At 45.0% G+C, this 20,136-nt stretch overlaps 1 protein-coding gene across 2 annotated transcripts in view; it reads left to right on the forward strand.

The window, feature by feature from the left end:
• Positions 1-20,136, forward strand: part of RAB6A (RAB6A, member RAS oncogene family) — a 71,590-nt gene that overhangs the window by 318 nt on the left and 51,136 nt on the right. The gene's annotated exons all lie outside the window — the stretch shown is intronic.

The raw sequence follows: 20,136 nt of genomic DNA on the forward strand, positions 1-20,136 counted from the left end.
TGAAAGGGAGGGTGCTTGGCTCCCTCTGAATGTAAGAATCAGTACACATGTGCATAAGCACGTATGTGTGTGTAAACGTGTGTGTGTGCATATATATATATATATATATATGTGTGTATGTATGTGTTTTGGTCACGCCATGAGACGACAAGAGTCACTGGAAATGACAGTCATGCTAGGAAAAGTGGAGGGCAGCAGGAAAAGAGGAAGACCCAACAAGAGATGGACTGACTCAATAAAGGAAGCCACAGCCCTCAATTTACAAGACCCGAGCAAGGCTGTCAAAAATAGGACATTTTGGAGGACTTTCATTCATAGGGTCGCCATGAGTCGGAAGCGACTTGACGGCACTTAACACACACACACGTGTGTGTGTGTATATATATATGTGTGTGTGTGTATGTATACATGCATCTATAAATATGTATATATACATATAGATATGTATATCTGTGTGTGTATATACCTACATATGAATGTAAATATGTGTATGTATATATATGTGGGTTTGTGTATATATGTGCGTGTATATGTATGTATATATATGCGTGTGTATGTATATATGTGTGTGTATGTATGCATACATATATATGAGTGTGTATGTATATTTATGTATATGAGTGTGTATGTATATTTATGTATATGAGTGTGTATGTATACATACATATATATGATTGTATGTATGTGAATGTATATATATGTATATGTAGCTAGCAATCTCCTGCTATTACAACTGATCTCCAACCCATAGAATTCAGTTCCCCTGGGGAAAATGGCCACTTTGGCAATTGGTCTCTATGGCATTGAAGCCCCTCCCCAGAAACCTCCCACCGGTGGCAAAGAGGAATCTGGCAACTCTAATACACACGTGTGTATACACGCCTGTGTATAGGAGGAAATACAGAGAAATTTCATTGTCACCCATCCCTTTTTGCCAAAGATTCCATCCTTGAGAATGGGGCGGGGAGTACAAGTCTCTTTCCTCTGCCTTCTCACTTAGAAGATCATTCCAGAGCAGTTTAGTCTTTGGAAGCTAAAAAATAAAAATGAATAGGAGTCTTGTAGTTCTTTAAAAAGGTTAGTGCAAGTTGTTTTTTTTAATCGAGGGTGAGTGTTGGCAGGCTAAAGGCCACTTGTCAGCTCATTTTCATAGCTAGATTCAAGTCCCGCTGCACCTTGGAGACCAACCAGATTTTTTGGGGTGTGAGCTTTCGAGCTTCAAAGCTCCCTTCATCAGATGAGCATTGGCTCATCTTGTTGATCTCTAAGGTGCTACAAGACTCAGATCTAACTGTTCTACTACAGGCCAACAGCTAAACTCTGAAATGGAGAGTGTAATCCTATCCTCTTCATTTCAGTGGGCTTAGACTGAAGTAACTCTCCTTAGGATTGCACTGTAAATCATTTTCATAGGGGTTATCAGAATGTAACATATCATGTCATGCTGCATGCACCCTGATGTGTTCATAGACCTATTTATTTAGAATATTTATAATCAGCCTTCCCCCCATATGTTGATAAAGTAAAATAGGTTTATTCCTGAGTACAGGTAACACTCTTCCTAGCTCCACAGGGAGAGCCGTGCTGGTCTGTTGTATCTAAAATTATACAGGAGGTTTATAGCATCTTAAATATTAAATAAAATTATAAAAGACAGAGTGGTTCCAGTGTAGGCTGTCTGGAGAGCATTCCAAGCTTCCTGCCTGACCCATCTTATTCTTTTGTTTTTTAAAAAAAGGCTTTGATTCAAGTGGGAGCAGTGCTTGTTGATTTCCTTCTAGTCCAAGCAAGATTCTTTTTCCAACCCTGAGTTTATTTCTGTTGCAGAGCAGAAATTGATTGTGGAAAAAACATTTGTCACATTGACCTTACTCCTCCTCCTCTGTCAATTCTAAGCACCTTCCTCTTCTGCATTCCTTGAGTCTTGCTTGCTGTTCCTGAGAACAGCAAGTTCCCTTTTACTGGTTCCACTGGTTCCTTGGATGATGAATTTCAGGCCTAATGGTGTTGCCTTCTGTTTTCCATACATCTTGTCCCATAACAATTAGGTGCATCTTTTGTGCAGAAAACTATGGCATGTTTTAGGTAATCTCCTTTTCTAAATAATCTACTTTTGAGCTGCCTAGCTTGACTGTTACCACCACTGTGGTCTCTGCTACAGCTAGGTAAATGTGAGCAGTCTTTTGCAGTGTGAAGGGCTCTCTTCAAACCAATATGATGCTCTGGTCAATGAATGGGGAGGACAGAAACTGTTACTTGTACTGTTAATATGTTCCCTTGAGATGCCCTAGACTAGGCCATTTATGCATGGGAGTTTCTGCCTTTGATTTGCTGCTCTCTAGATGCACATTTTCCCCATCTGAATTCTCAAAACTCTGCATGTGTTGTTGTTTTTTTAGTTTTGAGAATTTGGTTGGGGGAAATGTCCATCTAGAGAGTGGCAAATCCAGGGCAAAACCTCCTATGGATTAATGGCACTGGTTTCTGACCCTGTTCTGTGAACAAAACTGCCTCTAAGCTTGTTGAAGAATACTTACATTGAGTCTTCCCCACTGGATTCCTTCAAGGCCAGTCCTTAATAAAAAGCTTTTTTTGGAAGGGGTGAATCATGGATTGGGGGCTGGCTTTCAAATCCAGGCTCATTGCAAAGGTGTGATCAGGTATGCCCTCTGAAAAGCAGAAGGAAACGCTTTACTGTTTTTGGAAAGGAATGACACCTCAAGATGTCCCTCCCCATTTATTTACAAAGGGTTTCCTTGATCATGAATTGTGTTGTTCTTGTCTAATGCCATGAGAAGTAGTAGGAATCCTTGCAGCTTTGGGTACGAGTACCACTGTCTGCAATTTCTCTGTGTATTACTGCATTTCATATCTGTATGGAAGACTTGGAAAATAATACAGAAGCTTTTTTTAAAAAAAGCTGCTGAATCATTTATCCTAGGTTTCTGTGGTTTCAATTGTTGGGTGCATGAATCAAGTGAGAGTAGGCAATTTTTCTTAAATAGACGTTTTTAGTCTTAAGTGCAAGTATACCTTTACCACAGTATCTCCCCTGTCCTTCCTTCGTCTAAATGCCCACGTCTCGCCTAGGAGACAGAACCTTGGTCTCTCCCACAACACACTACAAAATCCAGGTTTCATTCTTTCAAGAAGGAGAATAGCTCAGCGGTAGAGCGCATGCCTTGCGTGCATAAGGCCTTGGGTTAGCCCCCCCCTCCTCGTGGCCCCTCCAGTTAAAAGGAGGTTTGATAGCAAGCTGGGAAAGGCCTCTGCCAGAGGCCCCGGAGAATTGCTGTCAGTCAGAATAAGCTGTGCTGGATGAGATGGAACAGTGGTCTGATTTGGTATAAGGTAGCTTCAGATGGCTGGTCTATTCAGACAGATCTTGTCATAAGGATCAGCACACCTTGCACACCAGAGTCCCCCAGGGATGCAGCTGGAAAGAGTAAAATGTTTGTTTTAAGCCGCAGAAGAGTATTTGTGACATCGGCAATTTCTGTGTCTGGCTAATTAGCAGTGCTAATATTGAAAATGTTTTAATGTAGAAATAGGTCTTACCTTTTGCCATCCTTGTAATCTGCTTCCTCTCTTTTGAGATGGTTAGAAAGAAATGTCCTGTGATTTTGTGTGTGTTTTATTCTTTTGATTTGCCTGCACTGCTCACCCGGTAAATGCAAAGGCTTGTATATGCAAGAAGCTCTTTCACAGGGTCCTCAAGACAGACACACATTTGTGCCACATAAATGTTGCTTAAAATGAAGCTAAAGTGCTGCCTTTGAAACCTCAGGATGCAGCTGCCTGACTTATTTGGGTGTAGAGATTTGGTCTGTAGAATGAAGCTTTTGAATAGGCCTACAAGGAAGGGTTTTTGCCTCTAGTAGGGTTTTCTCTCTGCCAAATAGATCCTGCTGGTTTTCTCAGTTCCAGGAATGCCTCACCTATTCCAGTTCCCCTCAGTAAATGCTAGATAACTCCTGGAAAATGCCATGTACGTTATTGCATGTGGTGGAAAGATATACCAAGGCATATGGTGTGTACTGTCCAAGGTAGTGGTAAACATGAACAACTGGCCTAGATTTTAACCAATAGCAGAGGGGCTGTGGCTCAGCTATAGAGTATCTGCTTGGCACGCAGAAGGTCTGACGTTCAGTCCCCAGCATCTCCAGTTGACAGGATGTAGTAAGTGATGTGGAAGACCTTGATCTGAGACCCCAGAGCGCTGCTGCCAGTTTGAGTGGACGACACTGACCTTGATGGACCAATGATCTGATTCAGTATAAGGCAGCTTCATGTGTTCAGCCTTCATGCAGGATGAAAGAGCAGTATTTACAGAGCTTCAGAGGGAATCCATACTGAATTACATAAAATTATTTTTGTATAATTTTACACTGCTTGTTTCTGAGTTGTAGAGAGATGTTTGCACAGTGTAAGTAGGTAAATGATAGAGGTTCTGTATAACGTTGATAAGTGTTTGGCAGTTATAATAGACTTTGCAATGTAGCCTTTTCTAGCATTTCACTTTTTAAAATTACATGTAGGTATAAGAAAGTCCACATGGCTTCTGTATTGATTACTGAATGAGAAGTTGAATACTTGCTATCTCCGATGCAGTTGGGGGAGGGGTAGTATGCTGGCATACACTTTAATTCAGACACTTATTTGCAGTATGAAATGTGTTTTTTTCCTGTCTGAAGAACTGTGTCTGTGAATGAATAACCATGGCTCCCTGCAAAAACATCTAATCTCTGATGTTTTTGCCAAGAATGGCCAGCCTGATGACTGGGAATTCTACAAATGGCATGAAGACAGGACCCCTCCCATCCACCCCTGTACCCAGCATTTTGGTATCCAAAGCATACTTCCTTTGAATGTGGAGGTTCCATTTAGCCATTATAGCTCTTGATAGGTCTGATCTATGTAAGCTTGTCTGTGAAAATTTACCTGTAATGGATATAAACTGTATACTGTGTTACTAGCACAGTGTGTTAATACTACACAAACAGAGTTGATTCTGAGAGCATTGTAGTTGTTACTTCAGAGTACCTTGAACAGTTATTTAGATGAAGAACTGTTAACAAATTTGTGTGTGTATGTGAGAAAAATTAAACCAGGGGCATATGCTTGGAATACTCATTTGCTTTTCTCTTCTAGCTAAATGTTAAGTTCTCCTTTGTCAAGAAGCCATATAATTGTCTCATGCTACTCCTCGGGGAGTGGAACGCTGCCCTTGCGTTCTAGCAGTCCATTTGCCATTTTGAAGCAACAGAAATGTTATGGAGAGCTGTTCTGAAGCAGCAGGCCGTGGCTGTGATCAGCCCTCTTGTGCTGACTGCGTAAAGCTTTCCTTCTAATCATAGCTGCTGTTCTTTTGATTCTTATAGTTAAAGCCCCAACCGTTTGCCCAGCAGATATCGCATGATCAGGGGCGCTGCCTGAGACTGGAGGTTCTGCAATAGTTCTGTTTTTATGTATGCTTCAAAAATAGAAGCATGTTGTGCTTAGAGATGCAACTTGCATCTGTTGTGTGTTAGTTGCATTTTCCTATCTCTGTCTGCTTCCACTGCAGCAATTCTTATTGGTTCTAAGCTGCAGGAGTTTCTATTGTAGCAGTGTGCTGTGGCTTCAGACGGAATACTGAAACGCTCCTTACTGCCTTCTTGCTTTCTTTGCATTCCCTGCATTCCTGTTTTTCCTACAGCAACATCAGTATATCCACCACCTTGGAGGCAGGTGTAGTATTACAGTTTCTATTATTCAGTCCAGGTGTCGCTGATAAATAGGGCACAACTGTGGCTGAATGGTATATAAGCTTGGCACGGTCTATATTGCAAATTCAAGGTTTCTCTTTGGGTTTGCCACAACTTGTTGAATTCAGCTGCCAATTTATATCTTTTGTTTTTAGAGAAGCCTCAATTGATTTTTGGTGACATATTTTTGATGTACGGTTGCATGTATTTGCCTTGACTTATTCGTATCCCCCTTTTCTACCTAGTGGGGATTCAGAGCAGCTTAGAACACTGTTCTTCCCTCCTCCTGTTTCCTCACAACAACCCTGTGAGATAGGCTAGCCTGAGAGAATGTGATTGGCCCTACGTCACCGAGGGAGCTCCCATGGTAGAAGTGGGGATGTGGACCTGGGTCTCACAAGATCCTAGTCCTGCACTCTTATCTGCTGCGCCGTACCGGCTGGGGATGGATGAGGCAAAGTTTCCTCCAGAAAAGTAGGAGGAATTGTAGTTCAGGCCACATATACTTTGTCCAGTGGTTGAAAAAGCAATTCTGAGGAGGCCATGGCTCAGTGGTAGAGCATCTGCTTGGCATGCAGAAGGTCCCTGGTTCAATCCCCAGCATCTCTGGTTAAAAGATCTGGTGGTAGGTGATGCAAAAGAGACCCTGGAGAGCTGCTGCCAGTCTAAGTGGGCAATAATGGCTTTGATAGACCAAGGGTCTGATTCAGTAGCAGGCAGCTTCATGTGTTAAGGGCTCTACAAGCTGCTGAGCTCTTACAGTTAGAAATCTAAAGCTTTGGGTACGTCAGGCCCAGAGTATTGCTCGGCCAGTGTTGTCATTCCACCTGGCCTGGGTCTGAAGCGGGTCGTGCTATTCAGATGACAGGCTCTTAGAATGTATCACTTACTGAGAAGTGAAGTTATCTTATTCAGCCAGTCATCGAGTAAGCAGGACTCAACAACTTTACCTACTTTTAAAAAGCAAGTCTTTTTATTGATATACTTCTAGTAAAATATGTGTAAATGCAGATTATCAAGTCTTTAACACTTTTATAAAAACTTGTTAAAGTACAATGTATGTATTTACAATGTATGAAGTAAAAGCAAGCAAGTCTTACATACTATTCAGCTTCAAAATCCAACTTCTAAAATATAACAGTCAAATTATTCTGATTCAGTTCGAAGTATCTAATTCATAAAGTCTAGAGTAATGTATTTAAGCCATATATACCAGTCAGCCTTTTCTTGAGAGCCTTTGGAAGGTTCTGATTCTCTGGGCTTACTGTGGCTGTATTTATACTGTTTCAGATTCATTAAGAGTGTTGATTTTACCATCAGGAGGGATATCTTCCTCCCTACTTTCAGATAACATGAGCAGTGCAATTATGTCTTAGTTGCAGCTGTTCAGGTTATTAGCTTCTCCCCATGACCAAATATGGGCTTCCTTTCCTTTCAGTCTATTTTGCTTAAAGTATAAACAATCATTTCTGAGCTCCATGATCACTCCATATACTCAGTTTTCATACCATTCTCATCTTCAGTACAATACACATTAAATGAGACTATGTAGAAATCTACAATACAATATATAACTATATAAATCATAAAACACAATTATTGCTCACATTGTAACATGTAACCATATGGTCAGTAGGAAACATAGCCTTCAGCAAGGTTATAGAAAGCAAGAAGCTTACTGCACTTATAGCCTTGAGGTCTTTGAGTAGACCTTCTCAAGGTTTGAAGATAGCAGGACTTTTCTGCTCTTGAGATATGAGCAGCTGGCAGCTGGCAGCTGAACCAGGAAGGGTAATTTCAGATACACCTTTCTGGCATAGTGAAGAATGACTCTGTTCTTCTCGCTCTAGGTAAGAAGGGCGTCTTCATTCCGGGTTATTTTCCTTTATTTGCTAGGGAAGGCAGGAATCAACAAAAATTGTAGGCCTTCCGGTTCCCTGGGGGAAATGACCCCCTCCTATCGGAACGCCTCAGTTTTGTTTCCTGCCTTTGTCAGGGAAGCAGGTTTGCGGCGGCTCTCCGCCATCTTCCTTTCGATTTTTTAATAACTATTTGGGGTGGAGGAATTTTTTCTTTAAAAAAAAAAAAAAAAATTCCCTAATTTCTCCCCCCCCCCTTTTTCCCTTTCGTTTCGCTTTCCCCTTACCTCCGTGTTTTCCCGGTCGTCTTGTCCTTTGGGCCCTGAGGGTTTGGTTAGTTTTTCCCGCCGAATTAAGATGGCGGCTCCCCACCAGGACGAATTCATTTCGTCCGTTGATTTAGACCCGGGGCTCCTCGTCGCGGCGGATCAAAGCCGCGGTGACTCTTCTAGGTCCTCAAAAGGACCTGATGTTAAAAGGAAGAGGAAACCGGACCCAAAGGAGAAAGGGGAAAAGAAAATCCCCTCAGCGGGGAAACGGAAAAAGACAGGCGAGGCTGCTAGCCGACCGCCGTCCATGCCCGCCGCTACATCCGTGGCGGAGAGGGTGAAATTAGGCGCGGCTGCTAGCCGGACGCCTGGCGCGGCTTCTAGCCAATCGCCAAGGATCTCGGAGGAGGCCGAGTGCTCCGAGGGCCCGTCTGAGTCAGCGAGGCCCCTACCAGCTGCTGCGGCTGCTAGCCACGTCCCCCCAAGCGGCAGCGAAGCTCCACGTCCCTTAACGGCGACGCAGCAGGCTTCTACTCCCGGTAATGTACAGGCGCTCGCGGGGGCTTTGGAGGCTGGGGGGATGGCTGCCTTAAGAGCAGAGCTCACTGAGCTCATAAGGAGTGTTTTTGTGGACGGGTTGCAAGCGGCTCAGGTGACCCCTACCCCCTCTCTTAGAGACCCAGAGGACTACCAGGATCCTCTAGAGGGATCTAGCACCCAGCACAGACAGAATCCTCTCGAGGGACCTAGTGCCCAGCGCAAGCAGGCTGTGCCTACAGGTGAGAAACCTGCCAGTAGCAAAGCCTCTCACCAACCCAGGGGGTCAGTAGTGATGCAGTCCCACTCCTCCCCAGACTCATCTGAAGATGAGAACGGAGAAGAGGATGATTCCTCCACTGAGGAGGACCCACCAAAGCCAGAGGAGAAACAACTTAGACTTTTTTCTCAGGAGGATTTTCCCTCCCTCCTGGCTAGGACTCTAGAGGCCTTGGATCTGTCAGAACCGAAGGACCCCCAAGCTCCAGACAAGCTTAGAGGTTCAAAGGAATTTTTCCACAGACATACTAACCCCACTAGGGTTATACCAGTCCCAGACTATTTCACTTCTCTTATTACTGCAGAATGGGACAAACCATTAGCAGGCAGGCAGACTCCTGCCATAGCTAAGAAATTTTATGATTTAGACCCTGCCTCGGCCCAATTGCTTCAACCCCCGGTAGTGGAAGCACCTGTGTGTGCGTTACACTCCAACGATGTTGTGGCCAGAGATGGCAAAGGGTCTATCAGAGATCCTCTAGATAGGAAAGCAGAGATCTCTCTGAAGCGGTCACATGAAGCCTCTGCTCTGGCAGTCAGCGCTTCGGTCACATCGGCATTAGTGTCCAGGGCAGCAATTGTATGGGCACGCAAACTACAACAAATCATTCCTGAAAGAAATAAGAAGGCCCAGGAGGGAGTGTCCAGAATCCTAAAAGCAGTCACCTTCTTGGCTGACTCTTCTTTGGACACCCTCTCATTTTCAGCCAGAGCCATTGCCACGCAACTTGCGTCAAGGAGAGCCCTCTGGCTTAGGCCATGGCAGGTGGACCACCATTCAAAGGCTGATCTAATGGGATTCCCATACCAGGGACAAAGGCTCTTTGGTGATCAGTTGGACCCTATTCTTGTTGAAACGAGGGACAAGAAAAAGGCGCTCCCAAAGAGCTACAAGCGAGATCAAAAGACTTACTCGCGTTCCTTTCGTTCCTCTCATACCCTCCAGAGATTTCGGGGAGAACAACGAAGGGGCTCCTGGAACTCCTTTAAGGGTTCCTTTCGAAGAGGAGGCCGCTACTCAAGATCTCCACGTTCTAACCAACCCTCCGACAGGACTGGGTACGGCCCTCAACAATCCAAACAATGACGCCATTATAGGTCCGGTGGGGGGCCGCCTCTCCCGCTTTGCGGAGACGTGGCAGGCATCAAACGCAGATCACTGGGTATCCTCCATCATCACTCAAGGATACCTAATCGAGTTTCGCAGAACCCCACCTTCAAGATTCATCTCAAAGACGCGACCTCTAGGCCAAGAAAAGTTGCTTCGCACAAGGGAAGCTATACAACATCTTTTAGACATCCGGGCCATAGAGCCCGTCGAGTACTCAGAGCGCTCCTCGGGGGTCTATTCCGTGTTTTTCACGGTTCCAAAGAAAAACGGGGACTGGAGAGCCATCCTGAATCTCAAGTGGGTGAACAAGTTTGTCATCTACAAGAGGTTCAGGATGGAAACTCTGAAGTCCATCTCGGAGACATTAACACCTCGAGCATTCCTTACCTCAGTGGATCTCACCGAGGCGTATCTCCACGTCCCCATCCACCCAAGTCACAGGAAGTTCCTTCGCTTCTTCTGCCAGGAGGAACATTATCAGTTTCGGGCTCTACCTTTCGGCTTAACATCTGCGCCAAGGGTCTTCACCAAGATATTGGTGACCCTCATGGTAGCGGCCCGCAAACAGGGAGTCCAGGTACACCCGTACCTGGACGACATCCTCATATGTTCACCCACTCAGGAGCTCAGCCGGATCCACACCAACATCGTGATCAAGATATTGCAGGATCACGGATTCCTGATCAATTGGGACAAAAGTCAACTGGTCCCTTCGCAGAGACTGACCCATCTCGGCGTAGTCATCGACACTACGACCAACTCACTCATTCTCACGGGCGAGAAGGTAGAATCCATCTCTACTCTAGCCAGACAGGCGGCATCTGCCCAGACATCTCGTCTCATGGCCTTGGCCAAGCTCCAGGGGCACATGATATCTTGCATCCCGTCGGTTCCATGGGCGCGCTTCCGGGCAAGACCACTTCAGTGGTTTCTTCAACCGTTCCAGAAGGACATTGCCAAGAAACGAAACAAACTGCTAAAACTCTCGGTCGATGCTCGAGTGGGTCTGAATTGGTGGACAGTTCCATCCAACCTATCTCGGGGTCTTCAGTACATCCACCAAACACCTATTCAGTTGTTCACGGACGCGAGTCTAACGGGATGGGGAGCATCTCTCCAAGACCAGCCGGCGCAGGGCGTCTGGGATCTCAATCAGCAGAAGAGGAGCATCAACTTCCTAGAAATTACAGCTATATGGAATGCCCTTCTGCACTTCAGTCCCCAGTTAGAGGGGACTCACCTTCTCATCAGAACGGACAACATAGCTGCGAAGGCGCATATAAACAAACAGGGGGGCTCCAAGTCGTCTTCGCTCCACAAACAAGCCTCCAAGATACTGGAGTGGGCCGAGACCCATTTAGCCTCAATATCAGCCGAGCACATCCGGGGGGTGCAGAATGTTCAGGCCGACTGGCTCAGCAGACAACACCTCGACGAAGCCGAGTGGGCTCTGCACCCGGAGGTGTTCGATCAGATTGCCAGCAAGTTCGGCGTCCCACAAGTAGACCTGTTCGCGACTCCAGCCAACTCCCAGCTCAGGAGGTTCTATTCCAGGTACCACCAGGTCGGTGCAGAGGGGACAGATGCTCTCTTGTCTCCGTGGCCGAGCGGTCTGCTCTACGCCTTTCCCCCTCTACCTCTCATTCCCAGGGTGCTCAGACGCGTTCGGAGTCTTCGAGCCACGGTATTGATGATAGCTCCGGACTGGCCAAGGAGACCTTGGTATCCGGCATTGCAACAGTTGTCCATTCAACCTCCCTGGCGACTTCCGTCCAGGCAGGACCTTCTGCTCCAAGGACCAATTTGCCACCCGGACCCCGGGTGGTATCGACTGACCGTTTGGCACTTGAGAGGCGGGCCCTCATAGGTCAGGGATACAGTTCAGACATCGTTGATACCATCTTAGCCTGTAGGCGACCAGCCACACAAAGAATATACGGAGCTACCTGGAAGGTGTTCGCTACGTGGTGTCACTGCAATTCAAAGAATCCACTAAAACCGAGGGTGGCCGACATTTTATCTTTCCTTCAAGACGGTCAGAAACTCGGTCTCAAAGTCTCCACATTACGGCGACAGTTGGCCGCCATAGCCACACTGGTGCCTCGCGTGAATAGATACCCTCTAACTAAACATCCTCACATCAGTGCCTTCCTTAGAGGGGTTAAATTAACATCTCCGGCAGTAGTTCATAGGTTCCCCTCCTGGAATCTACGTACGGTACTGCTAGCCTTGACCAAACCACCGTTCGAGCCCCTTAGAACGGTCGACCTTAAGTGGCTCCGCATGAAAACATTGTTTCTTACCGCAGTCACCTCGGCCAGAAGAGTATCGGAGCTTGGGGCACTCTCTGCAAGACCAGAACTTTGCATATTCCGCAAGAATAGGGTGATCCTCCGTACCGATCCTTCTTTCATTCCAAAGATTCATACGCGCTTTCACCTTGAACAGGAAGTAGTTCTTCCGACCTTCTTCCCGAACCCTTCTAATCAGAAGGAGAGGGAATGGCACTCACTAGATGTAAAAAGGGCATTGCGTATCTACATTAGGAGGACTCAGCACATTAGAAAGTCAGAGCGTCTTTTCATTTCCTTGACGGCACCAAATAAAGGAGGGGCCATGTCCCGGGCAGCTATTAGTAGTTCCATAAAGGCCTGCATCTCCCATGCTTATAAGACTTCCGGAGTGAGAACGCCACCCGGCATCACGGCGCATTCGGTCAGGAGTGCAGCCGCCACCGTGGCTTTTAGACACAGAGTTTCGTTAGAACAAATATGTAATGCTGCTACTTGGTCGTCCTTGTCGACTTTTACTAGACACTACAAAGTGGACTCCTTTTCCAGAGAGGCTTCTGCCTTTGGAGTGGGAGTCCTTCAGACTGTGCAGGAGGCCTAATTCCCGCCCAAATTAACAAATAGCTCTGGTAAGTCCCAGAATGAAGACGCCCTTCTTACCTAGAGCGAGAAAGAGCCTTGGTTCACTTACCGTGAAGGCTTCTTCTGCTCGTAGGTAAGAAGGGCGTCTTCCCCTCCCTAACTCCTGCGAGAAAAAAAAAAAAAAAAAAAAGGAAAGAGCATGAATGCAATGGGAGGGTGTCTTTTATAGGGCATGTTTTTCTTTCACGTTAACCTTGAGTGGTTGTATTGTTACCAGTTGTTTTTTCCCCCCTGTTCCTTGTCTATTGGGGGAAAAAAGATTGTTTCTCAAATTATAAGGGCTCATAGCTATTGGCACTTTTTTAAGCTTTTCAACTAACTGAGGCGTTCCGATAGGAGGGGGTCATTTCCCCCAGGGAACCGGAAGGCCTACAATTTTTGTTGATTCCTGCCTTCCCTAGCAAATAAAGGAAAATAACCCGGAATGAAGACGCCCTTCTTACCTACGAGCAGAAGAAGCCTTCACGGTAAGTGAACCAAGGCTCTTTCTCCTTTCAAGGACAAGACCAGGGTAAGTTAGTTAGCTCTTGAAAGAATTCAGACCTTGAGAGAATTCAGTCAGCCTGTTCTAAGGACATTTGCATTTTGCAAGCTGTTGCCAGGCTTTTCATTACACAAACCTCTGCAGTTTGTTGTTCAGTTTGTATGTTGTGTTCAAGCTCTACATGGAATTAATTCTGCACATGTACACAAAATACCCTAATTATGTCAGAGACCATGACAGGTCATGGCCCTATTGCCTGCCCATCCTTCCACTGTTGATAGGCCTGAATTCCAATTTCCTGCTCTGTTCCTCATTTGCTCATTCCTCTAGGGAGCTCTTAGAGCTGTAGCCCTCCACTTTGTGTGGGAGGCAGGAGCTGAAACATTTTAGTGCCCTTCTGGATGGGAGAGACATGAATCCAGTGCTTCCTACACAGTAGAAGCACAGCTGCTGTTGCCCCCATGCTGTAAGGCTCTACTGGTGTAGCAAGGGGGAAACGTTTCACCTACTGGTATGTATGTGTTGAAAACAGCCTCAATGCTCAGTTGTGTTCTCTGAACTTTAGTGAGAACAAGTTGCCCACTCTTGGATTGAGACCATTGCTCTTGCTCGGTTCATACTCCCATTTTAGATCATTACTTTATTTATCCTCTGCCTTTCACCACAATGCAAACCCAGTACAGCTTTCATCCTCCATTTTTTATCCCCACAGTAGCCCTGTGAAGTAGGTTATGAACATATGAAGCTGCCTTCTACTGAATCAGACCCTTGGTCCACCAAAGTCAGTATTGTCTACTCAGACCGGCAATGGCTCTCCAGGGTATCAGGCAGAGGTCTTTCACATCACCTACTTGCCTAGTCCCTTTAACCGGAGACGCCAGGGACTGAACCTGGGACCTTCTGCATGCCAAGCAGATGCTCTACCACTGAGCCACGGCCCCTCCACGGAGCCACTGTTATGCAGATGCTCTACCACTGAGCCACAGTTATGCTTAGAGTGTGCCTGGGTTGAGGTCACCCAACAAGCTTCCAATGCAGAGTGGCGATCTGAACCTGGGTCTCTAATATCCTAGTATGATATTCTAACCGCTGTGCCCTGATGACTCTCAAATGATTGTAAATGATTCCAGGCATAACAATTACTTGAGGACAGCTGATTAACACATTTAAAAGCAGCTAAACTACATCACCAGGAATGAGTTGATTTGAGCTGAGAAAGCAGTATACACACACATACACACACACAAACACAATCTCCCCCCCCCCACACACATGCACCCTTATGTCTTGATCTCTTGTGTCCGAAAATGTGGTGTTCATCACAGTTTGGGGCTTAAATGGTGTAAACCACCCTTGCTTATTGGTTCTTGTAGGTTATCCAGGCTGTGTGACCGTGGTCTTGATATTTTTTTTCCTGACGTTTCGCCAGCAGCTGTGGCAGGCATCTTCAGAGGAGTAACACTGAAGGACAGTGTCACTATCCTTCAGTGTTACTCCTCTGTCCTTCAGTGGCTCAGTGGTAGAGACACTCCTCTGTCCTTCAGTGGCTCAGTGGTAGAGACACTCTCTACCACTGAGCCACTGAAGGACAGAGGAGTAACACTGAAGGACAGTCCTTCAGTGTTACTCCTCTGAAGATGCCTGCCACAGCTGCTGGCGAAACGTCAGGAAAGAAAATACCATGACCACGGTCACACAGCCCGGATAACCTACAAGAACCAATGAACTCTGACTGTGATAGCCTTCGACGACACCCTTGCTTAATTCGCTTATGGGTGTAAAGCTGCCTTAACACTCCAGCGTTGCAAATATTCAGTGGCCTTTGCTCCTTGCTACATGTCATGTGTCCTTTATTGAAGTTGGCAGGGAGAACTGGATGCCACCGGCGCTATAGGAAGTGTCTCATGCTCTCTCACTACTTGCATGTGTTTGTATTAGAAGGACTCTGGAGCAGTTTCCTTCAGGCCATTGTGGGTATTGTGGCATAAGGCAGCTGTCTTTAGCTTTTTAAAGTTATGCACAAGGTAGAAAGAGTGGACCGAACTTTTTCTCCCTCTCCCAAAGTACTAAAACTCTGGTGGGGGAGTGAAGTTGACAGGCAGGATGAACAAAAGGAAATGGCTTTACTCAACGAGGGATTAAAATGTGGAATTTGCTGCCAGAGGATGTAGTGATGGCCACGGGCATAGAAAGATTCAAGGAGGATCGGGTCTATCAGGCCCTGACCTGGATAGCCCAGGCTAAGTCACATCTCAGATACTAAGCAGGGTAGATCCTGGCAGGTATCTCTATGGGAGACCTCCAAGGAATGCCAGGGGTGTGACACGGAGGCAGGCAATGACAAACCACCTCTGAACGTCTCTTGCCTCTGCAGCCTCTCCCAGGCTAGTATAGAGCAATGTAAGGATGGGGTGAAGAACAGCAGGATCTGATGAGGGACTAGAATGGACCAATTGGATGAACAGGCAGAACTGCCTATAGTTGGTCTAATCTGCTTTGTTACCAATTGAGAAGGGGAGCTTTACCTCCCTCAATTCTCCTACCATGATACACACCTGGCTGCACGATGCTAAATGCTCAGAAATTTTCTTATATGCAGGCCTTTAGTACACTTCAGTTCACTCAGTGACAAAGCAGCTGCAAGCTTGCAAGGAGCTTTACCAGAAAATCCGTGCGTGTCTGCAGACATTCAGAAGAAGGGGTTTAGGCTGAAATAGCTGAATGAAGGAGTCTTCTGCTTGTAAATTAATTTTGCAGTGGGCTCGCTTCACTTCCAGAGACGTTTTCCTGTTCTTGCATGCCTTGATTAGGGCTTTCAGTGTGGCAAGATGTAATTTGGCTATTGCTGTGTATTACTGAGGGATAGGTGTGTGAGTTTGCTGCAGCAAAACCCAGTGTGTCCTGTGGCACCTTAAAGAGTAACAGCTTTATTGTGGTCTGTGCTTTTTATCCTTTGGGGGGAGGGGCTATGGCTCAGTGGAAGAGCTTTGCTTGCAGAAGGTCCCAGGTTCATTCAATCCTGGGCATCTCCAGTGAAAAAGGGTCAGGCAGTAGGTAGTGTGAAAGACCTCTGCCTGAGAACTGCCAGTCTGCGTAGACAATACTGACCTCGATGGACCGATTCAGTATAAGGTGGCTTTGTGTACATGTGTGTTCATTTTGCAAGTCGACAACAGTTTATGCCACAATAAATCAGCATAAGGTACCACAAGCCACCCTCTTAGTTATTGTCTTCTCAGAGCAAAGGACACCCTCAGAGGACACCCTCATTTAGCTGTTCTAATTGTCTCTTCCAGTTTTTACCCTTTATCCTCAGCCACAGAACAGTTGTATTTTTACTTTTTGCTAACTGTCATTGCTAAAAAAAACAACACTCTTGGCTTCTGCACAGTAGTTTGGGTTTTTAGCAACAGGGAGATCCAGTAGCATGCTGGATCCTTTAATTGGGGCTGTTCCCAGTTTTACGGAAACTTACAGCTCTTATCTGGAAGATCATAGTCCTCCCTGCAAATCTGTCTATTCAGTGTTTACATATGTATTAAGAATGGCAACTGGAGGATATGATTGATGTGTGTGTGTAAGTGTCATCAAGTCGCTTCCGACTCATGGCGACCCTGTGAATCAATGTCCTCCAAAATGTCCTATTTTTGACAGCCTTGCTCGGGTCTTGTGGCTTCCTTTATTGAGTCAATCCATCTCTTGTTGGGTCTTCCTCTTTTCCTGCTGCCCTCAACTTTTCCTAGCATGATTGTCTTTTCCAGTGACTCTTGCCTTCTCATAATGTGACCAAAATACGATAGCCTCAGTTTAGTCATTTAAGCTTCTAGGGTCAGTTCAGACTTAATTTGATCTATAACCCACTGATTTTTTTTTTGGCAGTCCATGGTATCTGTAACACTGTCCTCCATATCATATGATTGATAATCAAGGAAAAATAAAAACTTGGCAAAAAATCAAAGGACAAAAGAACATTCAATGGGTCTTATGCCATCAAATGGTGACAAGATTAAAGGAATATATAGCTGCAGGGAGAGGCCAACTAAGAAGGCAGATTTTGAGCAGTTAATAGTCACAAATACGTTTATTAGGAAAAAAGTATAAAATTATAAAATTCTGCTGCAATATGATGCTAGAACAGAGCAAGTTAAAGAGTGAATGATAAAAATTTCAGGAAAAATGGAATGCTTTTTATACATATATGGCTATACCCCAGATGAGCCTATACATATATTCCACAATATGGCTGAAAGCCTATTTTTAACTCCTCTCAGATCTAGAGACCTCCTTGGTTATACATTAACTGAAGCTTCCAAGTGATCATCTGTTCAAATTATGCAGCTATAATGTACTTACGTCTTACAGTTAACATCTACCTGGTTGAAGTCTGACCTCTAACATTTGAGGCTGTGCAACAATAAGATCCACTGTTTTCCAAGACAGTTTTTTCCAGGCACAAACAATGGATTCCATCTTCTTCATATATCTGAACTTGTATCTCCTGCTTCTAGTTGAGCTCCCTCTTTGAACCATTCCACATTAGCCTTGGGCTTCCCTGAAACTAGTTTGTTACAGATAGATTATTATGAAAGGAGTCTCAATTTTTCCATTATAGTTTCATTATTTTATTATCTGATTTCCTGAGCTTTGCCTTTGAAAGGAAGGCAACTACGCTGGTATAGATGACTGAACAAACACATGGGCCACCCACTGTTAATAAAACTAACAGTGCAGCCCTAAGAACACTTGCCTGTGAGTTATCCTCATCGAATAGTTTGAGTAGGATTCTGAGTAGACTTGTTTAGGATTGTACTGTGAAAAACTCATAAGGGTAACACAGAATGACAGGGTCAAAGAAAGCTATGTTGTTTGGAGAAAGACTACTTTGAAAATGTATTTAGAAAGTTGCACAGGCAAGAAAGACTATTGATGGGAAACATTCCATAGCACAACACAGGCAGGATAATGTTGCTGCAGTCGTCTTGTTTGTGGGCTTCCTAGAGGCATCTGGTTGGGCCACTGTATGAACAGACTGCTGGACTTGATGGGCCTTGGTCTGATCCAGCAGGGCCTTTCTTATGTTCTTAAAGGATTATCCCACCCATCTACCCAACTTGTGTTACTAAAGGGTTTGGCATAGCGAACCCTTGAATCCTGGTGGTTCAGCTCTAAGAGTAGGGATATTTTTAGCATACCTTCCTCCTTGGGTAGTGTGAGTGTTCTGGGGGCATTGGTGTTGGGGAATGCGTCTGCTGGGTTTAATTTCTGCTTCCTCGTTCCATTATCTTTTGAACAGTTAGGGGTTTTGTCCCCTTAGTAGACCCAGCTTAGAATGGCTTCCCCACCCCACCTGCAGCAACACATTCCAAGAATGCCATGGAATAGTGGCAAAATTGTGAATAAGATTCCACACATCAAGATCGTCTGACTGCTGTAGTCACATTCCCAATTAAATCCAGCCCCATCCAATTTCTGACCTCATTCGCCTTTTGTAACTACTTACCGTCAGAGTGAGAAAGTGCTTGATGCTGACAGCCTGAGTGGAAGGCTCAACAGAACTTTTGGTACCAAAACTACCAATTATGTTCCATTGACTTCAACTTTCCCAAAACAAGTATTTTCTAGCATTGCAAAATTCTTCACATTTCTTTTGCTGCTGCCAAGGTTCACTGAATTGCCACTGTGAAATTATATCCCACTGTGCTGCTCAATTTAGTCAAAAGGCAGGTTACTAATGATGGCACTGAAGTAGTGAGGTCACCTGATAATTTACCTCCTCCATCATCCTGAGCTAGCTCAAATGTTAATAGCTCCAGTTTCTTTTGGCCCAAGAAAACCACTGCCAAAATATTATTCCCTAAAACTGTGAAGTAACTTGTCCTGCCCCTACCAAGAGGGCAGCAGCCTCATTCTCTTCTCTATTTTCACAACAACCCTGATAAGGTAGGTTGGGCTAAGAGAGAATGACTGTCCCAAGGTCTCCCAGAAAGCTTCTGTGGCAGAGTGGGGAGTTTGTCTTAACTCTGGCTGTTACCACACTAGGTATTCCCAGCGATGTATCAAGAGTTTGAAAATGTTATAAAAAACATCGCTTTAAAAGGGTTTTTGGATGCCACGGCTAAAAAATGGTTGGAAGACGTCTTCACAGCTAAAGGGGCCAAACAAAGTGCGAACAGTATTTTTTATAACAGTTTCAGACTCTTAATACATCGCTGGGAATACATAGAAAGTGCGAACAGTATTTTTTATAACATTTTCAAACTCTTAATACATCGCTGGGAATACCTAGTGCGGTAACAGCCCATGTCTAGAGGGTCTTTGAACGCGGGCAAAAAGAGCTCTGTGCATTTGAGCGAGCCGAGGAGCTTTGCTCTAGAGGAGCTGTTCTCCGTTTAAGTGCCGCTACTCCAGGATTGGTAGAGAAGAAAGGAGCCTGTGATGATGACTTTAATTTCTCTGCTTGAATGGGAATGAGGAAATTCAAATATGTAAGCGTGTTTTTTCTTAACTGGAAATTGCTCTGCAAAAGAAGGCTGTTCAGTTGGTGTTGCTATAAATTATTATGTTTACAGATGCATTCTAGGTTTGCATTGTTACTTGCTGAAAACACAGTACTTGATATACTATATTTACGCAAAAAAGAAATCACCTTATGTGTTATATACGTATACACAAAATTATTGCTTGACATAACTGTTAAAGTTCATGCGAATACAAGATGACCATGTCTCCCCCCCCCTCTTTTTGGCGGTATACCTGGGGAAAAACCTAGTCTTGTGCTTGATTAAATATTGTTTATACAAATTAACCTTGTGTGCATGAAGGTGAAGTTTGCTTTGGCTGCTTGTTGCGTGATTTGTTGATGTACGCATGAACACGTGAAGCTGCCTTATACTGAATCAGGCCCTCGTTCCATCATA

Source organism: Euleptes europaea, chromosome 12 (assembly GCF_029931775.1).
Source record: "Euleptes europaea isolate rEulEur1 chromosome 12, rEulEur1.hap1, whole genome shotgun sequence".
Taxonomy (NCBI): domain Eukaryota; kingdom Metazoa; phylum Chordata; class Lepidosauria; order Squamata; family Sphaerodactylidae; genus Euleptes; species Euleptes europaea.